We start from the raw sequence: 26,932 nt of genomic DNA, 5'->3' as shown, positions 1-26,932 counted from the left end.
ATATACGCTGCCGATAGTTGTTGACGAAAAAACAGCAGTAATTTTATTCAGATGAATACACATCATTGATTGGTTGAAATTACCGAAATAAAACAACATTAATGTGAAATAGCTTCATAAATATAAGTTTTTCTCAAAAATGCTAAGAGTAAAAGATGTTTTATATGACACATTCTACCAGTGTTCGAAGTTTGAAAGTGTTTAGTTATAAAAGATTATTTTCTAAATCTGCCAGTCAAAAGGTAAAGATCCTACAAATCGATTAAGTTTGAAAATAAAGAATTTAGTAAAATAATTTTGCTGTTTTTAAGCTGATATTTGGAACCTAAACTAACATGAAATTATGATGAACAGTTTTGATTGAGATCCCTTTAAACAGGAAGTTTGTATCACAGAACCAGGGTCAGTGTCAGTCAGATTCACACTGAAAGGATTAAAGCAGTATCTTTACTCAAGACTGATTTCAATATCCCCATTAATTCTTTAATAACGGGAAAATCATGTTTGGAATTATTGCTAGACAGAAGAAAGAAGAAGAAAGAAGACATGCACTCAACACCAGAACTGACGAAACCTCCAAAAGGGGGGGTCCCGCCACGTCAAAACATATAGAAGAGATGGGGCCGAAACTAGACGTGGTTCCTCCTGATGATGTCTTGAGCTAACTGGATCCTATAAGGGAGCTGTTGTGGTAGCAGACCAAGAAACACGGTTGTAATTCCTTGATATCAACTTATCTGAGATGTCTCCCAGATTCTAAGATACAAATTCCCTGTTTAAAAGTAATCTAAATTAAAATTTATCAAAATTGTTATATTCCAAATATCAGCTTAATGTTATATATATGAATTCTTCATTATTTTCAAAATGAAATGAAAAAAATTAATTCAACAGAAAATCATCATCATTGGCCAATGCCAGCGCCGCCTTGGCTGGCTTCTATGTTGGTGGCACATAAAAACCACCAACCGATCGTAGCCGTTGCCAGCCTACCCTGGCACGTAAAAAGCACCATCCGTACGTGATTGATGCCAGCACCACCTTGATTGGCTTCCGTGCTGGTGGCACGTAAAAAGCACCAACCGATCGTGACTGTTGCCAGCCTCCCCTGGCACCTGTGCCGGTGGCACTTAAAAAGCACCCACTACACTCACGGAGTGGTTGGAGTTAGGAAGGGCATCCAGCTGTAGAAACACTGCCAGATCAGACTGGGCCTGGTGCAGCCTCCTTGCTTCCCAGCATGGAAAACAGACGTTAAACAATGATGATGATGATGATTTAATATCAATTTCCCATGATGACATGAGTTAGACCATTCAACAGGAACCGACAAGCCAAAAGATTGTACCAAGCTTCACTATCTACTTCGACATGGTTTCTACAGCTGGATGCCTACGCCAACCATTTAATAGAGTGTACTGGGTGTGTTTTTACATTGCACCAACACCAGTGAGGTCATCAAGTACCTTGCAAAACAAAGATCCTTTAACTGAGGGGAGGGAGTAGTATTGAAAGAAGTGACTCTATACCAGTATTCATCATCATCATCATCATCATCGTTTAACGTCCGTTTTCCATGCTAGCATGGGTTGGATGTTCGACCGGGGTCTGGAAAACCAGGAGGCTGCACCAGGCTCCAGTCTGGTCTGGCAGTGTTTCTACAGCTGGATGCCCTTTCTAACGCCAACCACTCTGAGTGTGTAGAGGGTGCTTTTTACGTGCCACCAGCACGGAAGCCAGTCAAGGTGGTACTGGCATCGGCCACATACGGGTGGTTCTTTTTAGGTGCCACTGGCACGGAAACCAGTCAGTATTGAGGCAGTAAAATTCAATACATGGAGAGAAACACGTATATTGCTATAGAAGAGACACATGGCTACCCTGTTTGGAGTAGGAGAGAAGAGAAGGAGACAAGGGTAAATGCTGACATTTTTTTTTGATATCCTGAGTGTTTACTCCTCCATCATACCCAACATCCACATGGCAACAATCAGATGAAGTAAAATAAATGCTTTTTTTTCTTTTCCTTTTAAGTATTCCGCCATTATTTCATTTAAACATGATAGTCAAGTCTACTATAGACAATAATATTTAATCAACATTTTATATTCCAAAAGTTGAAATAACACAAAAACGGTATTTTCAGCAAAAGCAAATTACAACTGTGGCAGCTAATTCATAAAAGACTACAATAGAATTATAAGTAACAACAACAACAAAGAAACCAAATAACAACATTTTGTTGAAAGATTTAGAAAGCACTATAGAAAATTAGAAAAAACTGTGTCCATTCTTCAAGTATAATCATTTACCAAGTTGTTAAAGTCACTTCAGTATAACGTACATTGCTCATTCATTGAGAGAAAAGAGATTTCTTTAAAAATGGTCATCACAGTTTCTCAGACAATGGCTAAAAAAGAGAAATACCGGCTGATACTGAAAGCGTGTTATATCTAAATTCTAGAAATATATAATGGATATATATAAGAGCTGGTATGGGTATATGGTTGAGAAGCTTGCTTCCCAACAATGCAGTCTAAGGCCCAGTCCCACTGCACACAGTACCGTGGGCAAGTGTTTTCTACTATAATCCTAAATGGTGATGTGGGAGGTGACCCTCATTATTATCATTATCTAATAATATATAAAATAGAGATGTGTGCATATTCACTTTTTGTGCGAAAACAGCTTCACCAATTGCTTCCATACTTGCGAAGCATGAATAATTTGACTTTGGACAAATTATAGGCTGTTCGTTTGATTTTTTTATTTAAAATTATTAAAAGTTAAAAAAATATTGCTTTTTATATTAGATTCATGTCTTTTGAAAGTTTTCAAAATATTTACTTCCGGGTTTTCAGCGTCAGTGACATAACATATCTCTTTATGTATATCTCTCTATCCATCTCTCTCTCTATATCTCTTGTTTTCACTTTCATTTTTCAGATGCTATTCTTTTCACTTTCAATTTTCATATGCCATTGTTTAACTTCCATGTTATTGTTTTCAATTGTTATTTACAAACAAACAATGACAAATTACTGACAGAAAGAAGTTCACAATTACTGATGTAAATAATTTCATAATTTACTGACAGAAGTATCTTCATAAATTTCACTTCAATCCATACAATTTTGTGATTTTCTGTTGTTAACGGTTTCTGGCTCTTTGGTTCACTGAGTCACAAATTTCGCTTCAGCCTGTACAATACTCTATTTTCCATTGAAATTTTTTATTTACTTTCTGCCTGTCATATTAAGAAACATAATTTCTGTTACAAAGTTATTTTCATTGTTTACTATCTTCTGCACTTGTGTATTTCTGTATACATATATAACCATGCCGAGAAGGAAAGTGTCAAATTTGTTGACATAACTACAGATTTCTTCCCACCTGCTCACCCAATTTGGATCATAACTTTCAGAAAAATGAGTATTTTTTCATAAAGTTTTCTACAAATATATGTAATATCATGTACATTCCAAATATACAAAATTTTTTTAAGGAGGTGCTGGGGAATATCTGGAAATTCACCAGAGTCCACTTCAATTCGTCTTCAAGAAAATGAATATTTTTTAATGAAATTCTCTACAAATATACCTCGGACTATGTACATTCTGAGGACATAGGAATTTTGGAGGAAAACAATTGGGGGTTATTTTTCAGAACTGTTCCCCAATCAGGGTTGTTTCGGAACAAGTATTCCATATTTGTTACATTTTCTCTATTTTGTGCATCCAAAGAGTTCTACTGAAGCAACAATCAGGCAATGAAGGCAAATGAAGCCCTCAGCAGAAAACTCGTTATGCTAAAAATAACATCTAATGGTCTGGTACACAGAAATATGTTATTACGATGACTTATCTGTTACATACGATTTTCTTTTTTCATTTTAAATAAATTTCCAGGTAAACATTTCTAATAGAAAGGCAGAAGACACCAGAAGCAAAAATAAGGAATATATACACGCACAGTTAAATATAGAAGTGTAAAATATAATTTGTTACATAATCTTGATAATAAATATTGTATTGAATGGAATAAGTCCCCATTTGAACTGTTTTAATTACGTGTGTGTGTGTGTGGTAGAAATCTACAGATACACAAAATGGAGAAAATAAAACAAATATGAACAACTTGTTCCAAAACACCCCCGAGTGGGGGAACAGTTCTCAAAAATAACCCCCAATTGTTTTCCCTTAAAATTCCTTTATCCTCAGAATCTGCATAGTCCAAGGTATATTTGTAGAGAATTTCATTTAAAAATATCCATTTTCTTGAAAGTTATGACAAATTAAAGTGGACTCTGGTGAATTTTCCGAAATTTCCCACCCTACACCCTCCAAAAACACTTACCCCACCAAATTTTTGTATATTCAGAATCTACATGATATAACACATATTAGTAGAAAATTTCATTAAAAAAATATCCATTTTTCCACAAGTTATGATCATCCAAAGTCCAGGGAGGGGGCAGAAATCTGTAGTTGTGCCAGTTTGTCTACAATATTAAGGTCGGCCAAAAGAATGTCCAGAGAAGAATCATTAAATAAAGCGGCTGTACGACCTGGAGATAATTTCTCAAAGATTTTTTTTTATACAAATTCAGAAACACTTTGCCACTTTGCCAACATTGCCTTTATGCCACTCATAGAGATGGCCCTCTCTGATACACTGTACTCCACCGGAGAACCAATCTCTTCCACCGCATCCAAACGCTGCTCCTGAAGCTGCAGGAATTCATCTGTCGTCAGCTCCTCTGAGTGTTCCGTGACGAGATCGTTAATGTCTCCATTGTCAACCTTGAGGCCCATGGACTTGTCAAGAGACACTATCTCCTTAACTACAGGTGACTCAGACCCAAACCTCCTAAAGGTTTCTTTTGGATATGCAGTCAGGCCAGTTTTCTCCATGCAGAATTCAGCATTCTCCTTGTTACACCCTGCCAGACCATATCAATGATTTTCGGGCAGTTAACAATGTTGTAGTGCTCCTTCCAAAATTCACAAAGGGTTAGATTTGTATTTTTGTCGACTTCAAAGCACCAATGAAACAAGTGTTTGGTGTACAATTTCTAAAAGTTAGAAATCACCTGTTGGTCCATGAGCAGCAAAATAGGGGTCATGCTGCATGAAGGTACAGAACTTTTATGAATTTAAATTTATCCAAGATACCCGACAAATAATGTGAGTTCATGGCTGCTTCCTGCACCAGTTTCGCATAGCCCCAGCCCATCCAAAGTACCTTGGATTGCAGAACGACCTGCTGTGCTTAAGGAGACCTATTGAGTCCAGTACATCAAAATCAAAATAAATATCAAATGGAAATTGTAGTTGTGATACCTGTGCCGGCGGCACGTAAAAAGCACCATCTGAACGTGGCTGATGCCGGCGCCACTTTGACTGGCTTCTGTGCCGGTGGCACGTGACATCCTGTGCTTGTGGAGACCTATTGAGTCAAGTACATCAACATCAAAATAAATATCAAATGGAAATTGTAATTGTGATACCTGTGCCAGCGGCACGTAAAAAGCACCATCCAAACGTGGCCGATGCCAGCACCGCCTTGACTGACTTTTGTGCCGGTGGCATGTAAAAAGCACCAACCGATCGTGGCCGTTGCCAGCCTCGCCTGGCACCTGTGCTGGTGGCACATAAAAAGCACCCACTACACTCACAGAGTGGTTGGCGTTAGGAAGGGCATCCAGCTGTAGAAACTCTGCTAGATCAAGATTGGAGCCTGGTGCAGCCTCCTAGCTTCCCAGACCCCAGTCGAACCGTCCAACCCATGCTAGCATGGAAAGCGGACGTTAAACGACAATGATGATGATGATGTCATTATTAATCTGGTGTTGGGAACACATTTTGATGAAGATTCTAATTTAGTTCACTTTAAAGCAGGAAGTTTATATCATAGGACCAGAAGCTGTCTCAGGAGGGTTGATATCAAAAGAATTAAACACTTTCTCCAATCACTCACATCTCTGAATTTCCTTCCCACCCATGCTTTTTGTTATGCAATCACATGCCTGCAAGATTCAAGTTGAACATGAAGATTCAAGTTGACCAAGATATGCTGTGCATCCTAACAGCACCCCTACAACTCCATCAATGAGTTGTCAACACACTGCAGTTCAAACCTTGCCTCAAAACCATTGAGTTGTGGACAAAGCAGGTTTTTCTCTCAACCTCAATCTGTGTATCTCTGAAACCAGTTAATGATAAAAAAAAAAAATTAAAAAAAAACAGGATTGGTTTCTATTATGTCAACATTGACAACAACAATCACAGCCATGCTACCACAGATAAACGTTAAGTAATATAAAAGAGAGAAAGGAAGAGTTGTATCTGTTATATCAGAGAGAGAGAGAGAGAGAGAGTAAACAAGTATAGATTTAAAAGCTTGAACACACCAGACATTGCCTATTCAGACATAACACTGTCAGCATTCAAACAAACCACTTCATAAGCTAAGAAATTTATGTTCAGATTGTTGACAAATCAAACTATCTAGGCTTTTGTTTACAATATTACTCAAATAGACCTATCTCTGAAATTTTCAAATGATTTATTACACTTTTTCCTTATTTTCATATATTTTCACTCGAGTTTTGACATCTTTTATCAGCTCCACAATAAGAAATAATATTTAGTTCAAAGAAATTTCGCCTGACAATAACACAAATCAACAATCACTATCTTTGCCTTCACAAATATGTCTGACTGATAATAATTTGAATGAGCCAAAGAGAACAAAAGAAATAAATAAATAAACAGAAAGAGAAATTAGGCATGGTTGCTTTTCAACAACATGGTCTCAGGTTCAGTCCCACAGTGGAGCATCTAGGGCAAGTGTTAATATATCCCCCAGATTGGTCAGTGCGTTGTAAGTGAAGTTGGTAGTCAAAAACTGTATGAATGTTTGACTCTGCATGAGTGCCACACACTCTACACACCACTTGACAACTGGTGTTGGTTTGTATACATCCCAATGATTTAGGAGTTCAGCGAGAGAGAGACTCTTAGAATAAGTGCCAGACTTTAAAAAAACACATAAGTATTGGGGACAATTTGTTGGGCTAAAATCCTTCAAGGCAGTGCCCCAGCATGACCGCAGTCCAATGACTGAAACAAGTAAAAAATATATTCATTAAAAATGGAAGTCATTCTGTGTTTAATGATTCTGCTAATAGTGACCACACAACTATGAAATAAGAACAGTACCTGCTTTCCTCACAGGGAGTAAATGTGAGCTATAGTTTGAGGGAAAGAGCATATAAAGGGCACATCAGTGACCTCTTCTATTAACGAGTTCAGTTTTAAAAACTGTAGAAAACAACCCAAACGGATATAGAAAATATCAATGAAACCTTCCAACTAGGGTAGCCATGTATCTCTTCTTCAGTAAGAGACCTGTTTTTATCCCTCAATCAGGCCTTAAACTTTCAACACCTGACAAAAAATACCATGTCCCTCAATACAGCATCCCAACTAGGTTGAGAGATCTTGTCTTGCAGGTTACTTGGTAACCTCACTCGTTTCAATATTCTGTAAAAAGCACCCAGTACACTCTGTAAAGCGGTTAGTATAAGGAAAGACATCAAGCCATAGAAACCATGCCAAAGCAGACATCTGGAGCTCAGTGCAGTCCTCTGGCTTGTTGATTCCTCTCAAATCATCCAACCAATGACAGTGGAGGTGCAATGGCCCAGTGGTTAGGGCAGCGGACTCGCGGTCGGAGGATTGCGGTTTCGATTCCCAGACCGGGAGTTGTGTGTGTTTATTGAGCGAAAACAGCTAAAGCTCCACGAGGCTCCGGCAGGGGGGGGGTTCTTGTTGTACTCTTTCGCCCCAACTTTTTCTCACTCTTTCTTCTTGTTTCTTGTCCCCGACTTCCTACGCAACCACTGAGCCTGGATGCACATTCATCCATCCATCGATGCTCTCAGTGTCGGGGGTTGACCTGCTTTCTCTTCTGCGGGTCTTACGAATAGCAAAGGACCACGTTTCGGACTTATAGGATGAAGACCGCTTCGCTCAACAAACAAACAAACAAACAACCAATGACAACATGGAAACCAAACAAACAATGATGAGGATAATAATGATAATGTAAAACCAACATTGTAAAACTAATATTATGATCATAGGATTAACCAGATTATCAGATATTACACATCACTTGTCACAATGTGCTTTGTATTATTTTAGCTTTCAAATGATGCAAACTCGCTGGCGAGGCAAACAGGCCAACATTTCCCCTATTCCAGGGACTCATTCATTTACAGTTGAGTGAACTGGAGCAACATGAAATGAAATGTTTTGCTCAAGAACACAATGTGTAGCTGGTCAGGGAATCGAAACCATGATCTCAGAATTGTGAATGCAACACACCTAACTACTAGGCCAAATGCCTTCAATATTATAATAATATTGTAAAATATTGTGGAGAGATTTATTTTTTTAATACCAGAGAAGAAACATGGAAATCAGAATTTCTTCTTTTGTTTTATACAAAACTAATATACAGAGGAATCAATCTGATTAGACAACCTAATTGTCTACCAGCTTAATTAGTGACAACTTAATTGTCTACCAGCTTAATTAGTGACAACCTAATTGTCTACCAGCTCAGATCTATTTCCTTGTTCCGATACAACTTTCTTGTTCCGATACAATTTCCGAATGAGTGACCTTTCTTAATTACAAAGAGATACATTTCAAAAATAGACTTAACAGAAGCTGAAACAGATAATATAATGAAATTGCTATTAATTACTTGGCTTTAATTATACAATCATTTCATAAGCTACTGAATCAAAAGCTAATAGCTAATAAGAAGTCACAGATGATAAGAAATGGACAATTAAAGCAAATAGCTTTTGACCATTAACTAGATTAAAGACCAAACTAAATTCGGACTAGATTCCCTCAATGAATTGTGGTATGACCTGTAGAATCAATCATAAGTCAGGTGGGATTCCTGACATATTTCTACACAAGTCTTTGACAATGACACTCACTCTCAGAGCACTACAGATCTGTTAAAACTATGTTTTAATATATTTACAAAACTAAGGTCAGGAAATGTATATATATATTTGATGCCCAACAGTAGTGATTATATAATCAAAATATCAAACACACATAACACACAGTAAGCATATTTTTTTAACAAGAGAGTTCAAAGTTAGGTGCTTTTAATAAATTATATGACATAGCACGGTCCAATGGAATAGCCATCAGTAACAAATAAAAACAGCCATCTTTCAAAAAAACATGTATCATTTTCATAGATCAATATTAAAAATGATGGCCATTCAATAGCGACAACATGCTACAATCACTGATTCACAGACACAGGTCCTCCCTCACTCTTTCTTTTACTACTATTACAATGGTTTCTGCTCTTAGGAACAAGCTACCAGTCCACCTGTCTTCTACCACCCTCACTGTTTCAACTTCTACCACCACTCACCAACCCCAGCCCCACTAAATACTCCATCTTCCCAAAGAATTCAACACTCTGGAGCATTGAGTTGCCTACCAATTACAGTTCCTACAAACACTGATCAAGACATTCAAACTGAGCATCACCCACCATAATCTCAACAGGCTGAGGTGCTATCTCTCCGGCAGAGACGGTAACTTTTAACAGCACAAACACACAATCACCACACACACACACATCAAGGACAGTGTTCCATCTGATATGCCACACCGGTCTTAAACACACAACTAAACCCATTAAAATCACTACAACTGCTAAACCTCACCATTACTGAGAAACTCTCCTCAAGATGTTGCATACCCAATATAAAATCTGTACAATGTCAATTAGGGTTCTTGTTCATCATCATCACTGTCATTTAACATCTGCTTTCCCATGCTGGCATGGGTTGGACAGATTGACTGAGGACTGGCAAGCCAATCTGATCTGGCAAGGTTTCTACAGCTAGATGCCCTTCCTAACGCCAACCTCTCCGAGAGTGTAGTGGATGCTTTTTATGTGCCAACAGCATGGGGCCCAGTCAGGTAACACTGCCATTGGCCACCACAGCAATTTTACTTCACTCAATAAGTCTTCTCAAGCACAGCATATTGTCCGCCGATTGAATGGAATTCTTAAATGGGTCAGTTATGCAACACTGGCATAGGCTACAACTACGATCTCACTTAGCTTGCTGGGTCATCTCAAGCATGGCATATCTCCAAAGGTCTCGGTCACTTGTCTTGCCTCCTTGAGGCCCAAAGTTCAAAGGTCATGCTTCACTACCTCATCCCAGGTCTTTCTGGGTCTACCGCTTCCAAAGGTTCCTTCCACAGTTAGAGATCAGCACTTCTTTATACAGCTACCCTCATCCATACGTAACACATGACCATACCAGCACAGCCATCTCTCTTACACACCACACCTGACACGTCTTATGTTCAATTTTTCTCTCAGAGTGCTTACACTCTGCCATGTATGCACACTGACATTACACATCCAGTGGAGCATACTAGCTTCATTTCTTGCGAGCCTACTCAAGTCCTCAGCAGTCACAGCCCATGTTTCACTGCCGTGTAGCATAGCTGTTTGCACACATGCACCATATATATTTCTTTACTACCCACAAGGGGCTAAACATAGAGGGGACAAACAAGGACAGACATAGGTATTAAGTCGATTACATCGACCCCAGTGCGCAACTGGTGCTTAATTTATCGACCCCGAAAGGATGAAAGGCAAAGTCGACCTCGACGGAATTTGAACTCAGAACGCAGCGGCGGACGAAATACCGCAAAGCATTTCGCCCGGCGTGCTAACGATTCTGCCAGCTCGCCGCATGCACCATATAGTTTACCTTTCACTCTAAACAAGAAGCCCTTTGTTACTATCAGAGGTAAGAGCTCTCTGAACTTTGCCCAGGCTATTCTTATTCTAGCAGCTATGCTCTCAGAGCATCCTCCCCCACTGTTGACTTGGCCACTTAGATAACAGAGGCAATCAACTACTTCTAGTTTTTCTCCCCATGCCATGTGATGGAAGCTGTTCTCTGCACATTTTCAGTGTTTATTGCCCCTGTGCATCTGCCACACACAAAAACTATCTTCCCAGTTAACCTTCCTTTGATATTGCTGCACCTCTTATGTGTCCATAACTTACACCAGATACATTTTATGGAGTTTCTACCTACACCATTCTTACAGCTCAAGCAGGGCCATCTACCTGAAGGGATTTGTGGTTTGTCTGCCTTCCTATTCACTGAGACTTTGGTTTTGCCAGATTAACTCTAAAGCTCTTTGATTTCAGACCTTCCTTCCACACCTGAAACTTCTCCTCTACTTCTGGTAGTGACTCAGCTATTAGAGCAAGGTCATCATACTTCAACACCAAACAAATGCTGATTCTCTACAAAAGTTAAGCAAGTTCCACAAAGAAATACAATTGTCATATACTGGCTCCGTGCTGGTGGCACGTAAAAGGGCACCATTCGAGCGTGATTGTTACCAACATCGCCTTACTGGCACCTGTGCCGGTGGCATGTGTAAAAAGATTCGAGTGAGGTCATTGCCAGTACCGCCTGACTTGGCCCATGCTGGTGGCACGAAAAAAGTATCCACTGCACTTTCAGAGTGGTTGGCATTAGGAAGGGCATCAAGCTGTAGAAACTCTGCCAGATCAAGACTGGAGCCTGGTGCAGCCATCTGGTTCACCAGCCCTCAGTCAAAATCGTCCAACCCATGCTAGCATGGAAGGCGGACGTTAAACGATGATGATGATAATGATGATGGCTATACAATATATATATCAAACTACATCTAAAAATAGTCTGGCTGCTTGACAATGACTTTCATCAACACACTCCAACCCATACCCTAGAGCTGGGCTCTTTTCTCTGATTAGTTCTACCACTACGGCACTAGTCTCTGCTGTCGCAGCTTCCAATTCATAGACCAGGCTCGACTCAGCCCTTCACATCTGCTCATAGTTAGTTACTCATCTCCACTCAAATCTTCCCGTTACATCAATCCCTTCACTCAGTTTGTCACCCTTCACAGGTCCTGCACTGAACAATATACTAAGATTCTTTCTCCATACAAAACCAAACCACAGGAATTACTTTCCCACTCATATTCGCCCCCAGCAGGTGTTACCTGAAAGGTGATTAAATAGCAACAACATCAATGTCTCCAATGAAATTATTTTTTCAATATGGGAAACACTGACCTCAAGCTATTTAAACTGAATGTCAACCGCATAAATGCCACCAATATGAAGACAATGAGCAACAAAAATTAAATTAGAATAAATTAAGATGACATAAATCAAAACTCGTTAATGTTTCGTTTAGTTAGTCTTTTTTTTATTCTGCTCTAAAACAGAATAAGAACAGAGATTAATTAAATATATCTGAAAAATGGCATTATTAATTATTGAGAAAAGACACTAATATTGGAAAAGATATTAATCAAATTATATCTGTAAAAGATATCAGTTGTATTTGAAAATTATCGTCATCATTTTACATCCCATTTTCACACTGCTGTGGGTGGGACAGGTTGTAACAGGGCCAGATGAGTCAGAGATGGGGGACACCATGCCTTCACTTTTATATTTCTATGTTAACGTGGTTTCTAAAGCAATGTACTTCCTAACTCCAATAACTTTACAAACTGAATGAGTGCATTTGAGGGAGCGCTGCATTTTTTAAGCCAAAGGGTGTACTTAGAAATTCGTACAGCCCAAAAGAAGTGATCACAACAGTTTTAGATATGTCATTGTCTCACACTGGTATTTGATGGTAACCTCAGATGAGGTCAACCTTCGAGAAAATTGAGCATCTGGCTAACTGGGCAGAGAATGGGATGTATGCAGAATGGGGTAGCAGTTGGGTGTTGTGTTTGTGTTGAGATGGCAATAATCTCTACAAGGTTGCCAACTTCCATTGGGTTTTGGTGCCACATGTAAAGGTGATGACCAAGGACTGCTTGATCAATGGACAATGCCCAAAGCTTCCGTATTGTCAAACAAGCCCTTTGCAATAGCAAGTTTGTCTGGTAGTAGACGGCATGCATGGCTGTGCACTGTAGGACCAGTAGTGGGGATGTGGTGTTTCACTCCATGGTGGGTTGTGGGTTTGGAGAATATCAGGGTAGTGAGATTCAGGCAGCTTACAAGGAGATTCGAGAATTCATAGTTGGTCTGAGAGACAGCTGCTATGCAAGGGGCAGCCTGTGCAGATTTTGCAAGAGAAACAAAGGCATAAGTGTTGCTGTTGACGAGTCATCTTCCCTGAAGATTGGCCGGCAGTGAGTATGCCTGAAGAAAGTCTGCTCCAGTAATAGGCTGATGGACATCAGCAACAGCGAATGCTCAAGTGTAAGCTTGTGAACCGATGTGAAGGGGGAGATTGCAGCATCCATATACTTTGATTGTGAAACCATTGGCAGCCACTAAAAATTGGCCTCGCTCTCTGTAATGGCAGTCCCTTGCAGATGCTGCTCCTGTTTCAATTAGGAATATTCATCCAGAGCTCCAATCGTGGACATACAGGAGCAGTTGATCATGTTTGCCAGCTACCAGCTATGGAGTTTCCCAGGGCCAATGACAAAAGGCTTTTGAAGCTACACAGCTGCTTACACTTGGAAGCCTTTGCCCCAAACTTTGTTTGATAGAAACACAGATTGGTTCATGTAACTTCATCATGTCTTGGGTTGGGGGGAACCACCTTAGGCACTGATTATAACCCCTCTAGACAAAAAATGCATTTTGGCCACTTTCACTAACTGCCATAGGCCCTTGATCTCAGTCTGAGTTATGAGAGACTGGACATGAGGTGGCAATTTACAGAATATTTCCACAAGTCTCACTTCTAAAGTGGCATATTCGTGAGTAGCCAGTGGTTGAATTGGAATGTCTTGCACCCGTGTTGCTGTGCCTTCATCCAAGGCTGCTGTTATGTATATTCCATCAGGTTTGAGGTGACCTTCCTTATGTTGAATTGTGCTTCAACTTGTGCAAACCGTATTACATCAGCCCACTTCAGCCAGAATTGTGGAAGCTTCAGTGTGACAGTGCTATCCCTTGCCATGCTTACATGTTTTGTATTTTGAGGTCACCATAGCTTTTGTTAAGCTATAGATAAAAATAACCACAAACAAAAGAGAGAATACAATCAACTATTCACGCTTGGGTTTCGTTTACCACCTCCAGAAGTCCCTTGTCTGTGGACCAGCTTGATAGCTCATCCACAGTGAAGATCCTTGTCTACAGTTCATCTGTATGAGTTTGTGGACAATACCCTACAGGAATCCAGTCATGATCACCCATCAAGAATAGTATATATCAGACTATATAATTGAATGTGTCCCACTAGGGTATTCTTAATGATAGAGTGTGTCTAGCTGCTATTTCTGGCTATTCAAGTGACCACATAAAGGTTCCCTTCACTTGTGACAAGATGAGAATGTTGAGGTCATTAAAGTAACAAGACAACATGAGAATGTTAAGGTTGTTCTGGTAAATTACTATAATCAATTCCAAACACCAAAATAATTAATGAATCAGCTGTCTGTCTTCATACTTCTACCTTGACATGGTTTTAATAACATCTTCAAGTAATACAGTTCTATATTTAAGAGATGAGGATTTATGTACATTATTTATAATTGACGGATATTTGTCCTCATCTTGTTTGTTGTTAACATGTTTCGGCTGATATACCCTCCAGCCTTCATCAGGTGTCTGGGTTCTCATTCCTAAGGTTTTTTTCGCTGCCGCCGCCGCCATTATTATTGTTGTTGTTGTTGTTCAGGTCACTGCCTGGAATCGAACTTGGAATCTTGGGGTTACTAGCCTGCGCTCTTAACCACTACGCCATGTGCCTGTGGGCAATTATGGAGTAAATTTTAGGGCTCATAAATCTAACATTCTCCTATCCTTCCTTAATACCGGCTCTCATATGCTGTTCATATCTGCACTCGGTCTGCTTAGGAGGTTGTTGTGTCCTAGCATATGTGCTGCTTCTTTCAGTTTTCCTGTGTATTGCTGCTCTCTCTCTCTCTCTCTCTGTTAACCTGTCACTATACCTTTTATGTGTCCACAGTTTGCACTGGCAACACTGCATAGAATTTCTACCAATTCCTTTCCTACAAATCAAACAAGATCATTTCCATGATCGATGTACAGTCCTGTCTGTTTTGCTACTTACTAAAACTTTATTCTTTGTTAAGTTAACTTTGAGGCCCTTCCATAACAAGTTTTGCTTCCACACCCAAAATTTCTTTGCCAATTCTACAATAGATTGAGGAATAAGAATGAAGTTATCAGCATAAAGACTTTTCTATGAGTACCCAGACTTAAACTCTTGGTGGACTATGATGAAGAGGAGGAGACAAAGAACTGATCTACTCACAGAACTCATTCTACTTCTCCTGTTGCTAAGTAAACCTATCATCTAACTTCTCAGTTGTCCCCTTTAGTCTTTCAGCCGTTCCAAGCCGGACTCACTGTCTTAATGGCTTTCTCTATCACATAGTTCCATCCCCACCACATCACCTTGTTAAGCTGGAACCTTGCACCAACCACAGATTTGGTCGGTCTGTGGCTGTAGCTATTTCTTACCTGCTCTTCAGATAAAGGAGTTTCCATTCACCTCGTCTTGGAATATATAGATCTACCCAACAATTTGTTAACAAGGAAATGTCAATAAACATCACTGTTTGTAGTAAAGTGATTTCTCGTTCAATGCACAGAATGTAAACATTCACACAAACACACACACACACACACACACAAGGTTCCCAGAGAACCTTCTTCAAGCAAATTAACTCACAAAATATTAGTCCAACTAGGGCTATAGTAGAAGACACATGCTCAGGGTGTTACGCAATGGGACTGAACCTGGAATCATGTACTTGAAATGAGAACGTCTTAACCACACACATGCCTGAACTACTATACACACACACACACACACACACACACACACACACTCACACAATCATAACAGACACAGTTGTGTTGTTAAGTAGTTTGCTTCTCAATCACATGGTTCCTGGTTCAGTTCCACTGCACATACCTATCTCTTTACTACCCACAAGGGGCTAAACACAGAGGGGACAAACAAGGACAGACAAACGGATTAAGTCGACTACATCGATCCCAGTGCGTAATTGGTACTTAATTTATCGACCCCGAAAGGATGAAAGGCAAGTCAACCTCAGCGGAATTTGAACTCAGAACGTAACGGCAGACGAAATACTACAAAGCATTTCGACCGGCGTGCTAACGTTTCTGCCAGTTCGCAGCGTCTTCTACTTCTCAGGCTGAACAAAACCTTGTGAGTGAAGTTGACAGATGAAAAGTGAAAGAAGTTTGTGTAGGTATATATACACACACACTCACGCACACACATGCATATATGAATGTGTGCATGGGGCAGAGGGGAATTTCTTGTCTTAACATTACATGATATTGTCATACAAGCAGCATTATCCATTTCCAAAACTCTGCAAAAAACATGTCTGGCTATGAGGAAATACTAACTTGCCTTGAAACAAGTGAGGGTTGGCAACAGGAAGGGCATCCAGCTGTAGTAAATCTGCCTCAACCCATATCTATCTCTGTACTCCATTCCTGCAGCTTACCCAAACATATCATCTCTCTGGCATCAACAGTTTTCTCATTACAACCCTTTCGCTAGCATTCTTCCAGTCTCCCCAAATCGTGCACCCCCACCCAATCATCCCTTCCCAATCTTTACAGAAGTTGCCTACCTATCTTCCTCTCTCCCATTTCCCCTATCTCTTCCCCCATACATCATCATTATCGTTTAACGTCCGTTTTCCATGCTAGCATGGGTTGGACGGTTTGACCGGGGTCTGGAAGCCATGGAGGCTACACCAGGCTCCAGTCTGATCTGGCAGTGTTTCTACAGCCGGATGCCCTTCCTAACGCCAACCACTCTATGAGTGTAGTGGGTGCTTTATACGTGCCAGACGAGGCTGGCAACAGCCACGATCGGTTGGTGGATTTTACGTGCCACCGGCACAGAAGCCAGTCGAGGTGGTGCTTTTTAGGTACCACCGGCACAGGTGCCAGGATAGGCTGGCAACGGCCACGATCAGTTGGTGCTTTTTACGTGCCACTGGCACGACTTGCAAATCCCCACCCACCTACTTGTGGTGCCACCCGTACACATCATCACCATATCTCTTTGCAGATACCTCGACTTCATTTTCACTCACTCTCCTTAATACGAGCAACCATGTACTTCTCTGCAACAAGAACCTGCTCTACACCAACTGCTTCTAACATACCTTAACCCCCACAGAACATAAGGATACAACACTCTCCTCCTCAGGTGTTGCAAGCTACATGGTGATCTCAATAGTATTGGTGGCACAAAAAAGCACGCAGCACACACTGTAAAGTGGTTGGCATTAGAAAGTGCATCCAACTATAGAAACCATGCCAAAGCAGACACTGGAGCAGCACAATGCAGTCCTTGGACTAATCAGATCTTTGTCAAACCATCAAATCCATGCTTCATAGAACATGAACGTTAAATGATGGTGATGATGATGATGATAATGATGATGATAATGATGACAGTGTGTGTGTGTGGTGTGTGTGTGTGTGTGGTGTGTGTGTGTGTGAGTGTGTGTGTGTGTGTGTGCATGCGCACAGCTCGTTTTATCTCTCAGTAAATTTCTGGAGTTAAATTTCAATTTGTTCAATAGCTTTCACTAAGACCTGCCAATACAGAAGCATGGATATTTATCTGATTGGACAATAATATTTATAATTAAACATTAACTTGGTTTTTACACCCACTTTTCTATACTAGACTAGCTGAATAAATATAGTTATAGATATTTCCATAGAGATTATAGCAGTAAAATATTTTTTCCTTTCTTTATTCTTTAGATACAACATAGAAATGCTGATGTTTTCAGCTGGGCAAAACAAGATAAGCAGAGTAATGTACCTTGGTTAAGCGTTGCATCAGTGTGGCTGTTGTATAAAGCCTAGTCAAAAATAGATGTTTCTATTTCAAAATTGGTTAGCATTACAGAATACATGAAACTGTGAAAACAATTGCACCAAAATATGCTTCAGAAAGTGTTCAGATTGCAGCAAAAGAAATGTAAATTAAAAAGCAAATCAAAAACCAAGTCTCATAGATATGTGGCCTGTTACTGTCAATCTGTCAAGATAGTAGAAATGACAGCAGCAATAACTCATAAATAATAACGATTGTAAATGTCAAAATTAAATAAATGAATGTCAGCCAACCTAGTTGAAACTAAATAACAAATAGCCAAATGACAAGAGACTAGAAATTCACACATGCTGCACACAGAATAGTCCAATAGGAAGAAATATGTTTAATCCACATGATCAGATGCTTATATAGTCTGAGAGAGGAAAAAAAAGGGGAAATTATACCATTCATCATCATCATCATCATTGTTTAACGTCCGCTTTCCATGCTAGCATGGGCTGGACGGTTCAACCAAGGTCTGGGAAGCCAGGAGGCTGCACCAGGCTCCAGTCTGATCTGGCAGTGTTTCTACAGCTGGATGCCCTTCCTAACTCCAACCACTCCAAGAGTATAGTGGGTGCTTTTTACATGCCAGGAGAGGCTGGCAACGGCCATGATCAGCTGGTGCTGTTTACGTGCCACTGGCAAGGAGGCGCTGGCAACGGCCATGTTCGGATGATTCTTTTTACATGCTACCGGCACTGGTATCACAACTACAATTTCCATTGATTTTTGATGGATTTCGATTTCGATTTCCATTCTCAGAAGGAAAAAAAAAAGCATTAGGTAAAATATTCAACTAAATAGTTCCAAAAGCCAAATGTCTTGAACTCCACCTCATTTCCATAAATTACAAAAAAAAAGACAAACTATTGGTTTAAAAATGAAATTGATTAGAAAAAAATAATTACAAGAAATCATTATCGTCATTTTAAAATCCACTTTTCCATGCTTGCATGGGTGAGACAGCTTATTAAAGCAAATATTTTCACTGCTTAGATGCCTTTCACGTCACCAACCCTTACTTGTTTCCAAGCAAGGTAATATTTCCCCAAAACCAGACTGTTATTGCAGAATACTGGAAACGAACAACACAACTTGTATGGTAATGACAAAGTTTCCAGGCAATGTCTTGCATTGAGAGATTTTCAGACTAGTTCTGTTACGGCTGGATACAATTCAAATCCTGTTTGTAGGGTACAGTGTCCTTTGGACTATACATTGTTAGTTCTACTATGTTATGCACTGAGAGAATTGTTGTTTACATTATGGACGAGTTATGTATGATTTGTGAAACAGATCTAAAATGTTATTGCCCTTACACTTTTACTTGTTTCAGTCATGTGACTGTGGCCATGCTGGAGCACCGCCTTTAGTCGAGCAAATCGACCCCAGGACTTATTCTTTGTAAGCCTAGTACTTATTCTATCGGTCTCTTTTGCCGAACCACTAAGTTACAGGATGTAAACACACCAGCATCGGTTGTCAAGCGATGTTTGGGGGGGGGCGCAAACAGACACCCACACGCAGATATATATGTATGTATATATATACATATATATATATATATATATATATATATAATAGGCGCATGAGTGGCTGTGTGGTAAGTAACTTGCTAACCAACCACATGGTTCCGGGTTCAGTCCCACTGCGTGGCATCTTGGGCAAGTGTCTTCTGCTATAGCCCCGGGCCGACCAATGCCTTGTGAGTGGATTTGGTAGACGGAAACTGAAAGAAGCCTGCCGTATATATATATATATATATATATATATATATGTATGTGTGTGTATGTGTTTGTGTGTCTGTGTTTGTCCCCCTAGCATTACTTGACAACCGATGCTGGTGTGTTTACGTCCCCGTCACTTAGCGGTTCGACAAAAGAGACCGATAGAATAAGTACTGGGCTTACAAAGAATAAGTCCCAGGGTCGATTTGCTCGACTAAAGGCGGTGCTCCAGCATGGCCACAGTCAAATGACTGAAACAAGTAAAAGAGTAAAAGAGTATATATATATATATATAATATATATATATATATTATATATATATATATATATGTATATATATATATATATATATATATATATATATATATATATATATATACATATGTACATATATACGACAGGCTTCTTTCAGTTTCCATCTACCAAAACCACTCACAAGGCTTTGGTCGGCCCGAGGCTAAAGTAGAAGACACTTGCCCAAGGTGTCACGCAGTGAGACTGAACCCCGAACCATGTGGTTGGTAAGCAAGCTACTTACCACACAGCCACTCCTACGCCTATAAATAGGACAGAGTATTATTTCTTTCATGAACAACATTTTTAGAAAGGCCATGCTGAGATTCTGCTTGCCTTTGCTCATACAGTAAATATTCTCAAAAGTATTGTGCTCTTCAGGCCATTTAACATTAGTGAGGTTGAAGTTACCAAAGAGACATACACTGATGCATTTTTATTCAATTTGTTTTGTACCTTTTCAAATTTTGTAAAGTTATCTTCAAATTTACCGTCATGATTCAGTGGAAAATGCATTGTACATATAACTACAATTTGTTTTGTATTAACTAGCAACATACTACAAATCAAGTTTGAAAATAGCATCAAGAATGTAACATCTTCATAGACATATATAAGAACTTTGATAGGACTTCATTCTTTCTTGTCACTAAAAAAAAATACACTTTAGCAGGTTGTAGTTTTTACATGTGTTTGTTATACATATAGCAAAATCTCTTAGGGGATTTAAAAGACCCCAGACATTAAGAGAAAGTGTGTGTGTGTGGGCACAAGCATGTATGAGAAACAAAGGAATTGTTTCTTCGGTCTATTTGTATATCATCTATTGTCAAAAATTTCCAAGGAAATGGAAATATCTACATCATTAGATCTAAGAATCTTGAGAATGCTTGAACCTCTACAAATTCTTAAATATAGTAAATATTTTGCTTTACCTCATTTCTTTGGAAAAATTTGAAAATTTTCTGTATCTGTATATGAAATTAAGCTAAGGAAGAGCACCCAGCCGAAAAAACCATGCCAAGTCAGACTGGAGTCTGATGCCGCCCCTCAGATTACCAGCTCTGGTCAAACCATCCCATGCCAGAACGGACATTAAATAATGATAAACAATTCCATTTCTTCTGACTAACATATCCATATTATTGATATACAGTTCTGTACACTACCAAAAACATTTTATTCCAAGGTGTATATATATACAAGTGAGATGTTGGCTACTATGAAGATGGAAAAACATTGACAACAAAGCAAAGGGCCATGAAAAGATTCCTGCCAAGAATATCACTGTAAGGGTCAAACAATCATAAATGCATTTAGGCCAACATACCTATTGAATGTATTAGGAGTTCTTTCTAAGATAGTTGGGTGTGGCTCGACGGAGAATTGGCTATTTCTTACATGTCGATTGACAGCAGAGTGGGTCCCTCTTTGTGGACTCATTTGGGTGTTGGTGGTACAGAGACATACGCAGGTGGTAATCATCATCATCATCATTTAACATCCGATGTCCATGCTGACATGGGTTGGATGGTTTGCCTAGGGCCGGCAAGCTGGGGGGCTGCACCAGACTCCAGTCTGTTTTGGCATGGTTTCTACAGCTAGATATCCCTCCTAATGCCAACCACTCCAAGAGTGTGATGGGTGCTTTTATGTGCCACTGGCACAGGTGCCATTAGCATGATACCGGTATCTGCCACGACTGCGGTTTTACTTGGCTTGATGGGGCTTCTTCACAAGCACAGCATAATGCCAAATGGAATTTGGTCAGAAGGAATACTCAGTGTAAAAGTAAATCCAAAATGAAGTAATTCAAGAACAGAGTGCAGTGAACATGATCACAAAATACCAAAAGCAAAAGTCCCACTGTGCTGGACACAATGTAAGATTCACAGACACAGGTTGACCCATGCAGCCACCAAGTGATATGCAAGAGATTGGAAAAGGCCAATTGGAAGGTCTCTACAATGATGGGAAGACAATTTAGTTAAATGATTCAGGCCAAGATGGAAAAGAATGACACAGCCAAGAAACAATTGGAGACAGTGTGACCAGCAGTGTACAACATCCAAATATCTTGTTGATACAGGTTATCCCTCTCTCTCTTTCGGAGAGGCACTGAGCAGCTATACGCACACATATACACACGGCAGTAACTTCCACCTACCAAATTCAATCACAAAGCTCCAGTCGGCTCGGGGCTATAGTGGAAGACACCTACCCAAAGTGCCATGCAGTGGGACTGAACCCGAAACCATGCAGCTAGGAAGCAAGCTCCCTAACCACACAGCCATGCCCGCGCCTACTATATATATATATATATATAATATATATATATATATATATTATATATATATATATATATATATATTTATAGTCATACGATATAGTGTATATATAAACACATAAGGAATCCACTTATAGGGATTCCACACGCTAGAAAGAACAGCTAGGTTCTATAACCACAAAACCTAGCTGTTCTTTCTAGCGTGTGGAATCCCTATAAGTGGATTCCTCATGTGTTTAAATATACACTATATCGTATGACTAATATATAGTCTTTTTGACTAAATTGTTTTACACGTCAGACCACTGGAAATGCAAATTTTAATTAATTTCCATTTCCCTTTGATATGATTATATATACATGCACACGCACGCACGCACGCACGCGTGCGCACACACACACACACACACACACACACACACACACACACACTATACAGCTAATAAAATATTAATTTCTGTCATTAGTTGACTGATATATTTTAAATAACTTTTGAAAGAGCAAAAATAATAATAATAATAATAATAATAATAATAATAATAATAATAATAATAAAGAACAAACGTTAAGGACAACTATGTGAAGAGCAGAATAGGCAATACTACCAACAGCAACAGATGCAGAACGTGTGGTGAGAGGTGGTGGAATGGTATGGCACATTATTAGAGAATGCCCAAAACTGGCACAACATGAATACAAAAGATGGCATGACAACGTGGCAAGAGTGATGCATTGGGTGGCCTGTGGAAATCAAAGCCTACAAAGAGCAAAGACATGGTATGAGAAAACTCCAGAAGGGGTCACCAAGAATGAGAATTGCAAAATCCTGTGGAATACAAGGATTCAGTGCGATCCCCTGACCAAACATCGGGAACCGGACATTGTCGTGGTGAAACGAAAAGAAAGAACACGCATGATAATTGACATAACATGGTCCAGTGACAACAGGATTAAAAGAGAAAGAAGAAAAAAATAAACAAATGATCATTACCAACGTCGCCTTACTGGCACCTGTGCTGGTGGCACATGTAAAAAGATTCAAGCGAGGTCATTGCCAGTACCGCCTGACTGGCCCCCGTGCCGGTGGCACGTAAAAAGCACCCACTACACTCTTGGAGTGGTTGGCGTTAGGAAGGGCATCCAGCTGTAGAAACGCTGCCAGATCAGACTGGAGCCTGGTGCAGCCATCTGGTTTGCCAGCCCTCAGTCATTCGTCCAACCCATGCTAGCATGGAAAGCGGACGTTAAACGATGATGATGATGATTTGAAGTGGGAAACAGGAAGGTTGTGGTCAATGAGGGGAGTAGATGTGATACCAGTAGTGACTGGCATGCTTGGAAGTATCAGCACTCAACTACCAACATAGCTGAAAAAAGATTGGTACAAGTGTGAAGATAGAAAACCTACAAAAATCAGCATTGCTTGGATCTGCAAGAATTCTTCCCGGGGTTCTTGAAACATGACCAGTACATGAGTGTCACCTTAGTCTGCTGGCTGTGGACAGCTGACACTTTCCATCATACCCAGCAAAATAAACTGTGAGTTTTCATCACATAATCATCATCATCATTGTTTAACGTCTGCTTTCTAGGCTAGCATGGGTTGGATGGTTTGACTGGAGACTAGGGCGGCGAGCTGGCAGAAACGTTAGCATGCCGGGCGAAATGCGTAGCTGTATTTCGTCTGCCATTACATTCTGAGTTCAAATTCTGTCGAGGTCGACTTTGCCTTTCATCCTTTTGGGGTCGATAAATTAAGTACCAGTAACGCACTGGGGTCGATGTACTCGACTTAATCTGTTTGTCTGTCCTTGTTTGTCCCCTCTGTGTTTAGCCCCTTGTGGGTAGTAAAGAAATAGGTTTAACTGGGGACTGACAAGCCATTAGGCTGCACCAGGCTCCAATCTGATCTGGCAAGGTTTCTAGAGTTGGAGGCCCTTCCTAATGCTAACCACTCCAAGAGTGTAGTGGGTGCTTTTTACGTGCCAGTCAGGGGGCACTGGCATCGGCCACGTTTGGACAGTGCATTTTACATGCCACCAGCATGGGAGCCAGTCAGGGATCACTGGCATCAAGCCAGTGCTTTTTATGTGCCACTGGCATGGGAGCCAGTCATAATAATGATAATAAGCATTCACAAGATAGGATAACTATTTTAGGGCTCCCCAAAAATGTGTAAGCTTTTTCTATTACTTCGAACTATAAAATCGTCTATATGTTTGCTAAAACTTTGAGATGTTTATAGATTATTTTAACTATGATATGATGTTCCATAGATACAATTCTTTTATCGTAAATGAGATGTGATATTTTATAGATAGATAACTAGTTTTGTTATAATTGAGATGTTGTTCATGAATTTCTATATCTTACCTATGCAATGTCTGTGTCGATGCTCCTCTCAAAAATCTAGATTTCTATACATAAATTTGCCCCACACTGGAATTTTGGCAAGTTTACCTGCTTCCTCTTCAACCCCACTTTCATTCTCTCCCTCCTCCCCCACTCAGTTTTTCGGTGCTGGATGACTATTTTACAACCCACCAAAACTGTGTAAGCCTTTTCTATTACTTCAAACAATGAAATTGTCTATATGTTTGCTAAAACTTTGAGATGTTTATAGATGTTTCTGAACAACTGTGATGTTCCATAAATAGATTCCTTTATTGTATTAAATACAATGTGATGTTTTATAGATAGATTACCATAGTTTTGTTAAAACTTTGAGATGTTCATAAATTTCTATATCTTAGCTGTTATGTCCAATGTTTCAATGCTCCTCCTGCCCACCCCCACTCCACCGCCAGGCATGTCAACTACCAGTCCAATCAAACAGCTTGTATTAGTAGACAAACCCACTATTCTACTTAGCACCACAGTATCATCAGTAGCTGAACCAACAGCCATAAATCTGCCATCATTTGTTGTCTAAAGAAATCAGGGGAGACAATATTAGGACCTCTAGGTCTTATAATAATAATATAATAATAATAATAATAGTGAAACTATAGTAGTGAACAAGTAAATAATAAGATAGGAATTATAGTAGTGACAATGAAATTATAATAGTGAACAAGTAAATACTGAGAATGATTAACAAGTAGTATTGCAAAAAGTCGTCAGTGACTAAATTGGCAACCACACTAAGCTCGCTTGGTGAGGACAGTGGATGCTCAATGCCCTGTGGGGTTAGAAACAAAACCCGACAAAGAGCAAAGGAACTCGCAAGCCTTGGTTGACAGTCTGTCTAGGAGAAGGAACACTCTGATTTAAAACTGGGGTTGATAGGACTCCTTAGTCAGACTGATGACAACAACAGCTCCATGCCTGAGACAAAAACGAATGGACTGTAAACCGGGACATAATTTCAGAGCAAAATTTGGATGAAGATACAGAACCAACTGATGCTCACCTGTCCCCTAAAGAGAATCATGATCATGGACCCCAACACACAGAGAAATCCAAAAGGTTTGTACTAACAAGTACTGCCCACATCCTAAGAAAAATCCTATGCATTTAAATGTCTGTATTGTATTACATGAATATATTTCACTATTGCCCCTGCCACTCCCTGTTTCCAAGCTTTCAGTAATACTGCAATATCTCTGATCCTTCACTCACCCCAGGACACTGGGTGTGTCTCAGCAAGTGTTTGTAACAGACATACAGATTAGAAGTAAATAATAATAATAATAATAATAATAATAATAATAATAATACTTGTTAATCATTCTCGGTATTCAGCATGCAAGCATGAAAGAGAAGATCAGGAAGGAATGTTATAGGAGAGTTCGTGCAGTCCTGAAATCTGAACTAATTGCACGTAACAAGGTGTTAGCAATAAATTCCTTAGCAGTTCCAGTTGTTACTTATAGCTACAATGTGTTGAACTGGAATATGAGTGAAGTAAAGAATATAGACAGGAAAATACGCAAGCTGCTGAGTTGTAATAGGATGCACCACCCAAAGGCAGACGTAGATCGCCTTTACCTTCCCAGAGCCCAAGGAGGTCGAGACCTGATCCAATTTGAACTAGCTTACAAAACAACCACAATTGGACTGGCCAAATATCTTGAAATAACGAATGACTGGATGCTAAAGCTCGTGGAAAATCATGAGAGACGAAAGAAGCTTCATTCTATCATAAAGGAAAGCAAAAAATTTGCTATTGATCTCGTGCAGGATACCCAAACTGAACAACCCGAGGGAAGTATGGCAACTATTGTTGCAAAGAAGGTGAAAATAATGGCAATGAAAAAAGCGCACGAGCAATTGGCTGATAGGTGGGAGGAGAAACCTCTGCACGGCAAATATGTGGCCCGCAGCAAACAAGCTGATGTTGACCAGAAGCAAACCCATCAGTGGCTACGGAGCTCAGGGCTAAAAGCAGAGAGCAAAGGTTTCATCCTGGCTGCTCAAGATCAAAGCCTATTAACCCGGAACTACCAGGCCAATGTGATGAAAAATGGAGCAGACCCAAAATGCCGATTCTGCAATGACATGATTGAAACAGTGGACCACCTAATCTCTGGATGTAAAGTCTTAGCACCAGTGGAATATAAATTAAGACATGACAGAGTTGGCCAA

The 26,932-nt window shown here is 39.8% G+C and overlaps 1 protein-coding gene across 1 annotated transcript in view; it reads right to left on the bottom strand.

Annotated features, from left to right (window-relative positions):
* The window catches only part of LOC115210279 (protein ECT2-like), a 182,868-nt gene that overhangs the window by 117,926 nt on the left and 38,010 nt on the right, over positions 1-26,932 (bottom strand). The window lies entirely within an intron of this gene.

This window comes from Octopus sinensis, linkage group LG4 (genome assembly GCF_006345805.1).
Source record: "Octopus sinensis linkage group LG4, ASM634580v1, whole genome shotgun sequence".
Classification (NCBI taxonomy): domain Eukaryota; kingdom Metazoa; phylum Mollusca; class Cephalopoda; order Octopoda; family Octopodidae; genus Octopus; species Octopus sinensis.
This window is presented reverse-complemented; position numbering and strand designations above follow the sequence as displayed.